The sequence below is a fragment of the Plectropomus leopardus genome, chromosome 8, assembly GCF_026936395.1.
Source record: "Plectropomus leopardus strain MGB_pleo_1.0 chromosome 8, ASM2693639v1, whole genome shotgun sequence".
NCBI lineage: Eukaryota > Metazoa > Chordata > Actinopteri > Perciformes > Serranidae > Plectropomus > Plectropomus leopardus.
In genome coordinates this window covers 14381886-14393490 of record NC_142183.1, presented here as the reverse complement: position 1 = coordinate 14393490, position 11605 = coordinate 14381886, and the positions used below count along the sequence as shown (strand labels likewise).

At 37.1% G+C, this 11605-nt stretch overlaps 1 long non-coding RNA gene and 1 other non-coding gene across 2 annotated transcripts; one reads left to right on the top strand and one right to left on the bottom strand.

The window, feature by feature from the left end:
* Positions 1-140: 140 nt before the first annotated feature.
* On the top strand, positions 141-7897 carry LOC148188873 (uncharacterized). The gene is made up of 4 exons (XR_015777230.1): positions 141-334; positions 687-741; positions 7553-7672; positions 7811-7897. It is a non-coding gene; the product is annotated as an uncharacterized LOC148188873 (long non-coding RNA).
* On the bottom strand, positions 4490-4562 carry trnav-uac (transfer RNA valine (anticodon UAC)). Its single transcript has one exon. It is a non-coding gene; the product is annotated as a tRNA-Val (tRNA).
* Positions 7898-11605: the final 3708 nt, after the last annotated feature.

Here is an 11605-nt window from a genome sequence, read left to right as displayed (position 1 = left end):
AAGTCCAAATACCGACACAGCGACCTTTACTGACCTCTTGACCGTCGACCTTAGTACTGTTAATACGCTTTTTTCTTTAATAATTGATTAAAAATCAACACTAGGCGTTTAAAAATTCCGAATAACAGACGGGGTCAAAGAGGTCAGCACACCGCAGGGGAAAATAGATGGCGCTGTTGTCCGCGGTTACGTTAGCTAACGGTAGTTGTTTGGACCCAACCTGCATACTTTTACAAATATGAAATGCTAAAAACCGATGATTAATCGGTTGAAAGTTAAATAAGTGACTCAAATATTCCCCCGAAGACCCAGTTTTTCCACAACAGAACATCTGGTGAGTATTTATTTTGGGAATTATCCAGCTAATTCATCTTTAAACTGTTAATTAGCTAGTTAATCTTAACTCAAAATGTAGCCATTGGGAATGAAGGTTAACCGTTAACACCTGATGAAATACACTGTGGTTAGCACTGAGACCGAAAAATGTAAATAAAGTATTTATTAGGCACCAGAAATTAATATATTGACTGCAGACAACCAAAGTTAAGCTGAATTTATCTTACCAGCTGTGAAGTATAAGTTTTAGTGGCAGGTGCACCTGGATAGTTACACGCCAGTTTTCAAGGTTAAGTATATTGGATTCCTTAATTGATACATTAAAAGTCCCATTTTATGCTTATTTTCAGGTTCATATGAAATGCTGAAAGCTCATCAACTGAAAGTTAAAGAGCTCAACGATTGGTAAGTAATTAGCTAATTCATCTTTAAACTGTTAATTTGTTAATTTTAACTCAAAATGTAGCCTTCTGGAATGTCAATTAACTGTTAACACCTAATGAAACACAGTGTGGATCAGCACTGACACAAAAAAAGTGTTAATGAGGTATATAATATGAACCAGAAATAAATGTATTAACTGGTTACCTGCAGATTGTCTTTAGGAAGCTGGAGTTTGGTTAAAGTTATCTATGTGTGTACTAGTAAACGTATAAGTATATGTTTTAGTGGATGGTGAACCTGGATAATCACACACTTGTACCTAAGGTTAATTATATTGGATTACTTAATTAATACATTAAAGGTCCCTAGTCAAATATTAACCATTAAGACTTGATGAAATACGCAGTATGGATCAGCATTGAGACCAAAAAGGTGTAATTAAGGTTTTTAATATGAACCATAAATTAATTTGTTATGTACCTAATTGTAATTTTAGTTTCTAGAGCTTGTTTAACCCTTTAAAATTTGAGAAAATTGGCTCGATTCCTCGAACAACAAACACAAAAAATATACATATATTCTGAAACATCATTTTAAATGTATAAATAAATAAAATGATTTTTCCATTATTTTTTTAATTTCCTGATAATTCTCTCTGTATATTTCTATATATTTACACATCTCCGTCATTAAGAGTGATCTGTCAATTTTTGGTACTATAAAAACAACCAGAGTGCATCTCACAGGAAAATAGCAGCAGCTTTTTTAATAACCAGTGAAGTTGCAAAGTTTATCTCCCTGCTCAAAAAACTAACTTAAGAAGGCCTCGTGTATTGTATCTAAATGTGATAGAAAATGTAACCATTAAACCAGCAGACAATGATGAGATTCTGATTATAATTTACCAATATTTTTACCAATAGTTTCAGGAATATTTTGTCATTATTTAAGTCAAATACTCCAGTGGCGCACCCTGTCTCCATAAACATCTAACGGCAACTGCGACACTGTGAGTTACACGTTGAGTTTTGGTTTCAGTGTTATCATTCACCTCTCTCTGTCTCTACTTCCAGAAACAAAAAAAAAAAAATAGTTTTTAGATATGTACTAGTTTTGTCATCTTTATTGCAAGACCAACACGTTTCAGCTTGAGGCCTTCATTGGGATCATCCAAGGAGGCCACAAGCTGAAACATGTTGGCTTTGCAATAAAACTGTTCTAAATACTATAAGTGTTGCTGGAGCTGCAACTTCTTTGATCTATTTTCCTTTACCGTGAACCTTGGTCATATAGGTGAAGTTGGGCTACAAACCCTCACCCTGCACCTACAGTTTTGTCATCTTTTCCTGCTTTGTGTCAGGTTGGTTTTGCTGGGTTGTGTGTTGACAAATTAACTGAGGTTATAAACTGCAATTGGTGCATGTATAAACAACATACACTGGTTATGGATTTGCTGTGAGGTTGTGCTCTGCGCAGCACCTTGGATCTTGTCTGTCATTAGTTATATCTTCTATTTGGGCCTTTGGTTAGTTAGTTATATGTCTTTTCTGGAAACTGATATTTTTCTGGGCACCGTAGGCCTGAAGACATTAAACAATTGATGAAATGTTGATGGTATGAGCATAAAAGAGATATCAGCATAACAGAGTCTGAATATCAAGAGTATAGTTGCAGGATCGCAAAGTCAATATACCTTAATATTTGATCTCGTGATATAAATGATGGATTTGGGCGTTCCAGCAAGTTGGAGAAATGTGAGGTTTTGCGTCATGCCATATAATGCCATATCTTTACCTTTTCTTTTTTTTTTGGCTTTTAGCTTTTATTCAGATAGGACAGAAAGTGTGAAAGGGGAAGAGAGAGAGAGGGGGGATGGCATGCAGCAAGGGGCCGGGGTCGGACTCAAACCCGTGGCAGCTGCCGTGAGGATGCGGATGAGGATATCTTAACTAGTATAACTACTGTATAGACTGATCTTTGTTTAATTCATCAACTGCATAAAATATCAAAAATACTTTATATTTTATGGGTCCTTTTGTTGTTAATGTAAACTGTTGAGACACCGGTCACATAGAGCAGCTAAAAAGCAGCAAAAGTTGGCAGATTTCCCTTCAGCACTTGTGCAATCCTGATATAATAATTTCACATCTGAGATAAAGGAAATAGCAAATATTTGGAAATATTGCTTGAACAATCATTCTACTGAGTGTTTTAAGTCTCAAAACCTATTTACTGTCAAGGGCATTTTACTGATGCTTCTTTGCCCTGATTTTTGTCTTATTTGTTAAACAATCCTTTTTTGTGTGGTCCATTTGTTTATTGAAATGCTTTTATCATCTTTTCATAAGTGTGACGCACTTTGTCACCCTTAATTTTTGAAACGTATTGTAAAATTTTACGTACTTACTAAATCTATTTTTCAACAAATTGTTTCAGATTAATTTCCTGTCACTCGTTTGATAGTAGGCTAGGGACAGGTCATGAAACAAAAGCAAAATAGCAGCCCACACCTCTTTTATAAAATACCATATAGACATGGTATATCATTTTTAAGTTTTAGTATATGAACTCACATTGTGTATTGCTGTTTTTACTTATACAAGGGCACTGCTGTATGTTACATGTTCTGTCTATAAAATGTCATTATTCATTTCTTGTAGTCGGCCTAAATACTGAAAGGACAAGGTATATGTGGCTTCAAAAAGCATAATATCTTTAACACAATGCAATATAGGACATTGTATAAAATAATCATAATCATGTAAGACAAAATACAGCTGTCTGTCAACATGTAATTTCACACGTCACTGAAAAATACACCTCACTTTATTATAGTAGGTGGACCAGTGCAACAGATCTGCCACAAATTCTACATTTAGGAAGATTATACTGTTTTTGTTGACACTGTGATTGGTGTTACAACTGCTATGTTTATTGTATGTTAGTTTTTGAGGTTGTAGTTAGTGGCTGTGTTTAGCTGGACTGTATTCAATTAATCAATTGGACTTTATTTGTATAGCACTTTTCATACAAGCAAAACTGTAACAAAAAGTGCCTCATACAAAAAAAACAGGAGTGCCCCACCCCAACCCTACACACACAGGTACACAAGGCATATGGGTAAAAATGCAAGGCTATGTAATTAATTAAAGCACTAACAGGAGTACTCATTAAAACCAGGAACTGAGGAAACATCAGAGGCAGAATAAAACCTATAGATAAAATATAAAAAGAAATAAATATAATATTAATGAGTAAAAAAAAATAAAAGAACACTGCTATCACTTTTGAGACCTGATTGTGACAGTCTGACTTTTTTTTCCTTCAAAACATTACAAATACATCTCTGAATATAAGGCAGTCCACTGAAACAGGACTGCAAATGACAAACTCAATAATAAACATAGGTTTAATTAATACTGCATTGATTCATTCATTCATAGTTTATTCACTGTGTTGATCAAAAACATAAGCACAAACATGATTTTAAGTAAAATTAGTCATGTAAAATGGTACACCCTGATAAGCTACCTCTCTCTAATACCTCTCATAGTGTCCATAAAGACTAAATGTAATCGTTATAAAGGTAAAATGTAGTTGTGTTGGATTGCATGAGACTTTGCAAATGTAGCTGAAACAGGAGGCTCAGAGTACATTTTCCAGTTTTACCCAATAAGTATTTGGGATGTTGTAGAATTCTTCAAGTCAGTTTTGATATTTATTTCATGATAAAGTGCTCAATCGGGACTACACGTCAGAAAAGACTACATGGTTCCACTGGGGCTCGAACCCAGGACCTTCTGCGTGTAAAGCAGACGTGATAACCGCTACACTATGGAACCAACTGCACTTCTATGCGACCAGATGAGAATTTGTATTTGTGATACAGTCAACATCGACATCATAATGTTTGCGTTGACATTCACTGCACCTTCATGTTTGGTTGAGCTGTAGCTCTCTGCCTTGTTGCTGCTTTGTTTAGCGAAACAAAATATCAGTCAGTCTGCTCATCGAGACACCTTGCATGTACCTTGACCGAGCTTTACCTCTTAGCTGTTGGTGTTTAGGTTCGGTTGCGAGTGGAGCCCTCTTGGGACGTTTTGTTTTATGTGGCCGATCACACGGTACGGTAGCTAACATCCTGCAACTGAGCTGCCAGCTACTCAGTCGCCTACATTTGCTGCGTGTCTCCAGCCGGCCGCGTGCATGCACCGGAGCGGACAGATCGAGTAGGATTTACGTTTTAGGTTTTTTTTTTTTTTTTTTAAAGTTTGTTGTTGTTGTTGTTGTTTTTACAATAAACACTTGGGTTAACGTGTCGTTTTACACGAAGCGTGACACTGTCTGATGCATTTTAGCAGCCGTGGTTACTTTCTGTCAATGCGGTCATGAAACTGTCTGACAGCCAAACTCCATACATTAGAGAATAAACGTGAGGATGAGACGCTAATGTAGGAGAGAACGGGGCTGGTTGTCATACTTTTTACTTTGATTTAAATCCTTCTAAAACGGTATCCTTAATAGATTCATTTTTAACGTGAAATGGAAGCTTAAAGTGTCAGGTAGAAATAAAGTGACCTTAATCCCCTTAAACTTATTCTGTTCAAAAGATATAGACTGTCAAATAGCCTATATTTTGTGCGCCTCTGACAATCACCCACACTGTGGGCTTGGTAGTCACACTATTGGTTGTCGTCACAGGTATGTTATTTTAAGGAGAAATAAAGACTTAAATGGGGATAGTCTTTAAAATGAATTGAAAAAGTTTAAATTAATTGAAACCTATCTCATCTCCTGCATCAAGAAAATATAAACAGGAAAAAAACATTCATATAAGTACATTTTTATCTTTACGGAAGCATAAAAAAAAAGCATATGACAACCGACCCCAAAAAAAATGTGACAGGCATCCCCAACCGGGAATTTTTCTTAGCGACTAAGCTAACAACACCATGTTGTAGCCTAGCTATGAAAAAGAAATTCTACCATATTTAAAAAAGAAATCTTGTATACATTAATTGCATTACAATAACAGAGGAAAGAGTGCTTTGTTTATTCTTAATATTGAATAACTGATGCACAGACCACATCAAAGGTTAAAACATTACACATGACTGGTTGTGTGTGGCATTTAGTCAAACCACCACTAACACTGTAGAGACTAACAACATGGCTGAATTAATTTCTAAAGGTGATCAACAGTTGCAGGCTCTGTCACAAAAGGCAAGTTAAAATAGTTTTTCTGACCTGCATTTAGTGCAGCAGCTTTTTTAATGCAGTTCATTAGTCCATCTCAGAATAAATGCTGTGACCCATAAAATAAATGTTGTTGATGTATTCATAGATCTGCCGCTCGAACATCATGTTATTGTACAGATTTTTGTTTTCAAACTGCTATCACCTACACATGAACCAGAGCTCGTTCCTCAGGGCGCTCCTGCACTGTGTGATTCTATCAGACATATCTGCGAGTGTCTCTGCTGTGGTCTCTGCATCAAATGGATCTGTTAAGAGTTTGCAGCTGAATTTCTGAGCCTCATACTCACAGTTCTCCTGCTAACTCCAGCTCTGATGTTCAGGCTGTGTGGTAAAGTCTCTCTAAATGTCCATCTCTCCCCAGTTTACTGATGCAAGGTCTAAAATCAGCGATGGCCTATTCTGTCCTACAAGAGTTTTCTCTCCTTCCTCTTTTAAAATTGTCCACCTTCAGCATTATATAGGGCTGCAACTAGAAATTAGTTCTAATACAGTTATTTTCACAATTGATTAATTAATCGTTTGGTCTACAGAAAATTACAAAAAGTGAGAAATGCCCGTCACAATATCCTAGAGCATAAAGTAACTTAATCAAATATCTCGTTTTATCCCCAACCAACATTTCCAAACCCTGAAAAATATTAAATTTACTATGATTTAAGACCAAGGAAAGCAGCATTAAGAACCTGGAAATGTCACATTTTTGGAATTTTTGCTTGAAAAATGACTTAGACTAAAAATTGATAATCAAATTAGTTGACTCGTTAATGACTGATTAATTTTCCATTAATCAAATATTTGATTGATTTCCTAATTTTTGCATTTCTAGCTTCTTTCTTCCATTTTTAGCCATTTTGACTCTCTTCAGCTTTCTTAAAGATGCCAGTGAGGGATGGGCAGCCACACCATGTTGGTAAAATGTGGGGATGACAGCTGCATCTGTTTATCGTGTGGGGTACAATAGCACACCTTGAGAGGCGGCCAGAGCTTGTATTCTCGCTGATCCTGGCTCCATCACTGCGAGCCAGAATTAATAGACAAGGGAGATTCATATGTGGGCAGAATCATCATTCAATGACATGCTAGATTGACTCCACAGGCTCTGAATTTGACCCACATACTATATGTGAAGTGCCTGTGATACTAGATAGCAATAATGGCTATTTAATGGTGTCTCATATCATATTTGGAATTCAAAATAAACATTTCCAGTTGAAGATTAAAATCTAAGCTAGAGCTGCAATGATTAATCGATTAGTTGTCCACTATTGAATTATTGGCCACTAATTTATATTTAATTTCTTTTTTTTTACTGGAACAAACAGGTGGTGCATAGAGCAAATGGAAAACAGACCATATTTTCTTTTTTTAAATTATTTTATATTATTTTTATATTATTATATATATGAAATGTACAGTAAAAATTGGAAAATAACAGACAGAACATTAGTAAAGGTAAAGGGAAAAAGGTAGTCACTGTTGTCCAGGGTTTTGGGTCTGACTATTTGTAAAAATATTTTCAATTGTGCATGATTTACATGTTTATTCTTCTTGCTGATTTGTTATCTCTTTGCAGAGTTTGTTGATGTGATGCGTCACCTTCACCAGTTATCAGTCAGTGGAAACTTACCAGGATCCTTAAGGTTCCCTGTGGAGTTTTTGACCTCCAGTAGCACCATGAAGCTGATTTTTATGAGTGAGTAACCCCCCCCCCCCACACACCTTTTTTTTTTGTCTAGTGCACACGCAGGAGGACACATGTATGCGCATGTGCACACAGTTGACCCAATCCACATCACTACCAATGGTTTCATACTATTCCACTGATCTACAGGTAGCACTGTTGGGCCAAGAAACACAGCGGAGTAGCATTAAAGACAGGGACCGCGAGGATTCCCACAGGGTGTTCTGGAGATTAACGCTGAATGTAAGCATAATTTATTTTGGCACTCTTAACTGCTTCAGTTTTCACTCACACATGTGCATATTCATGCACATGCACAATACAAACAAAACGTGACCCACTTGTGAAAATATTGCTCCATAGTGTTTTGCTAGTGGTAGAAAACTCCACAGTATACCTTTAATACCCTTTTTAGGCCAATGCGGTGTTATTATTCAAACCTGCAAGAGGGCTCAATCTGCAGTGTTTCCCCAATAATTGCACAGCACCTGCCCGGTCAAGAAGAACATTTTTCTAACTCCAAAAATAACATCAAATATCTATTCCAGTTTTTCCTCTAAATTCATCTGCAGTGGCTCACTGCAAGTGAGTGAACAAGGCAATTGTCTGTGGTTAGTTCACATATTTGTAATGACAACAGGACTGTCTGAGTGTCTGTTATCTAAATTTATAAGCTCAGTTGAACAGGTGAGGTGACGATAACGTCAATAGGCTACCAATTACCAGTTGGTTGTGAATGATGCAGTAACATGCTGACGGACGTGGTGTAGAACGGATCGTTCATGCTGTTTTGCCTTCATTGTTCTCAGATAAATTTGATGAAAGTGATTGTAAGTGAGTGTTTTATGTGGAGTGAGCAGTACTCCAGACGCTGTTTAACAAATAGCCTTTTAAATGCTACATTACTTGTTAGCAATTGGTCCTATGGTAATTTAGAAGGCAATTTGTCCCTGTGTGCTCTGATTAATTTGGCATACAGTTAATACACATTTTAGTTTTAATGAGAACTCATCTCTGGCTTTTGCTCGTGATCTTCACGACTATTTTGGAGGACAGGAAAAATTGGGAGTAACATGCAAACCTGCTTTAAAAGTGACATATTTTCTTTTGTCCAACCTTGAGACTCTTAATTTACTATCATAGAAAAGCAGGAAATTCTCACACTGCAGACACTAGAATCAGCAAATTTCCATTTCAAATTATTGACAAAATAGTTGATTAATTTTCTTTTGATTGACTAATTGATTAATCAACTTAATTGTTGCTGTTTTAATGTCACTATAAAGATTGGTTTATGTGGATGTGGAAAACTGAGTAAAAAATTGGCAAAGTAGGCTAAATGTTAAAGAATTTGGTGTGGTATGTGGTTGAATCAGTGTTTAATTGTGCTAATCTGGCATTGCTAATAAGAGCAGCAATTAATAGTTAAACCATAATCTACACGTAATTTAACTGAGGAAGAAATAGGCAGGAAAATGTGCATGTTTTGTCAATCAACACAGAGTTTATTAACATGGACAGACAGAGAGTTGAAGCCAAAACTTATCTTTTATCTGTTTTTTTTTTTATATATATATAATTCAGTCAGATAGTTGATAGATTTGTTGTAGTTTCCATCAAACCAAACTTATTTCAGGCAAAAGTTGTTGCACATTTAATTGTTTAGAGAGGTGTAGGCAAGCACAGTAAATTTTTATTTTTGTGGTAAACCACCTGAAACAACAGGATTGCATTTGTCCAATTTAGAGTCATAAAAATCTCATGTTTTTTAATTAATCCTCCTTGCTCTATAATCTTAGCTTCAATGAGAAGGTGAAAGATTTTACCCCTAATATCCTGTACACTACAAGATAAAGTGAGCCCGCTGTGTTGTGCAGACCAGTGCAGACTCTCTATCTTGAAAATCTGTCATTTGGACTAAATTAGTGTTACAGTTGGACTTTCAACTGTGCAGTGTGTTCCCAGTATAACAGGGTACACCATTTGCTGTCACACGCTTGTGGCCGTTATTATTGCCCTTTTTTTTGCACATACTTGTGATTCCAATAAAGCTGTAGACCTGCAGAGGGGGTGGCCTACAGAGACTCTCTCGGTCATTACAGACAGCACATGCCATCTTTATCAGTGCATCTACAGCGTCCACCTCCTGAGTGTCCACCTTACCCTCACTCCACCTTCGTCTTCCTTAGAAACTACTTAAAAACAAGCAACTGCCTTTCTGTTTAAAAGTCACCAGAATTGCACAGAAACACTGAACAGCTCTGAAACTTCTGAAACCATCCTCAATAGAACGAGAGGGTGAATTTGGTTTTTATTTGTGCTGTTAAAAGTTTGGAAGTTACGTCTGTAGAACTCAGCTGCTGTGTCCCAATTACTCAGGATAATCCACAGACCTCACTGTCAACGGCTACCACAGGGTCTGTTTTTTCAGTAGGAAGTACAGTATTTATTAAAGTTGTTCACAGGTGTGGTCACCAGAGCAACAGCTGTATTGTTTGTGGAAAGGAGCATTACTTTAGGGTCTTTTTGTTTTGTTTTGTTTTTTTGATACATGACACAACGACATCGCCTCATAGCATTGGAATGAAAGTTGAAAACCCAGAGACAGATATCTCACAGCCTGGGCACATTAAATCAAAACTGACTGCATGGCTAAATGCCACTCTAAGTAAACATTTGCTTTTTATAGGGGTTTTATGCCTCTGCACTGGCGTAGCCGGGGCTGGAGGCATTATGTTTTCAGGTTGTCCATTTGTACATGTATAAGTATGTATGTCCAGCCCATTCTTGTGAATGCAATATCTCAAGAACGCCTCAAGGAAATTTCTTCAAATTTGGCACAAATGACCGCTTGGACTTAAGAATTAACTTTTTAGATGTTGATAGTCATAGGTCAAAGGTAACTGTTACCTAATCTCTCTCATTCTTGTGAATGTGGTATCTCAATAACACCTTGAGAGAGTTTCTTCAAATTTAGCACAAACATTTACTTGGACTCAAGGATGATCTGATTAGATTTTGGTGGTCAAAGGTCAAGGTCACAGTGACCTTGCATTCATGTCATTCTTGTAAATGCAATATCTCAAGAACACCTTGAAGGAATTTCCTCAAATTTGGCACAAACATCCACTTGAAGTCAAGAATTAACTGATTGGAATCAACAAAAAGTTTTTTGGCCATAACTCGAGAATTGATATGCTCAAATTTCACACAAATGTCTCATAGGATATTTAAATGAAATTTATATCCATGAGGTCAAAGGTCAGCTGTGACATCACAAAGTTCGGCAAAAACATTTTGCTTGCCATTAGATTAGACAACATCATAACTCAGGAACAGAGGGGTACACATTTGGTCAGACACTGATTTGGTGACACTAATCTTGGGTGTCCACCGTAAAAGTGTGCTGTTTGTAGAGATCTTCTGTGCTGCCGGGGGAAGATGTGTGTGACGCATCCATGTTTTCACGGACATGTATGTAAACTGTAAGTGCAACTTGACTGGTAGGTGGAGGCATACATCCGCGTGGTGGAATCTCTTGTTTGTATTTGGGGCTAAATTGGCGTACAAGTTTACTGTGATAGTGCCAAATCCACCCCCCTGGATGTTCACCACTTCAGTGTCCTTTTCTGGCAGGCGAAGCTGTCCAACACAGTGCACTGTATCTGTGGCTGTTGTCTGCAGAGGCCTTTGGTTTGCTGGGGTGCCTCTGACAGTGATGCTCAGAACCTGTAGGGAACATCTCAGGTACTTCTCTAGTGTTGTCTCATGAGGCACAAGGAGCATGACTCAACATTCAACAGTGCAGATGAGCTTCAAAAAGCTGCTGAGACCACTGTGTCATAAACTGTTTTCTCACATCCCACCGCTTAAGTCTTGACCTATAACTGTGCCCTTAACTCACTAACAGCAGCCCTGATTTGTTCACGACTTAAGCCACTTTTA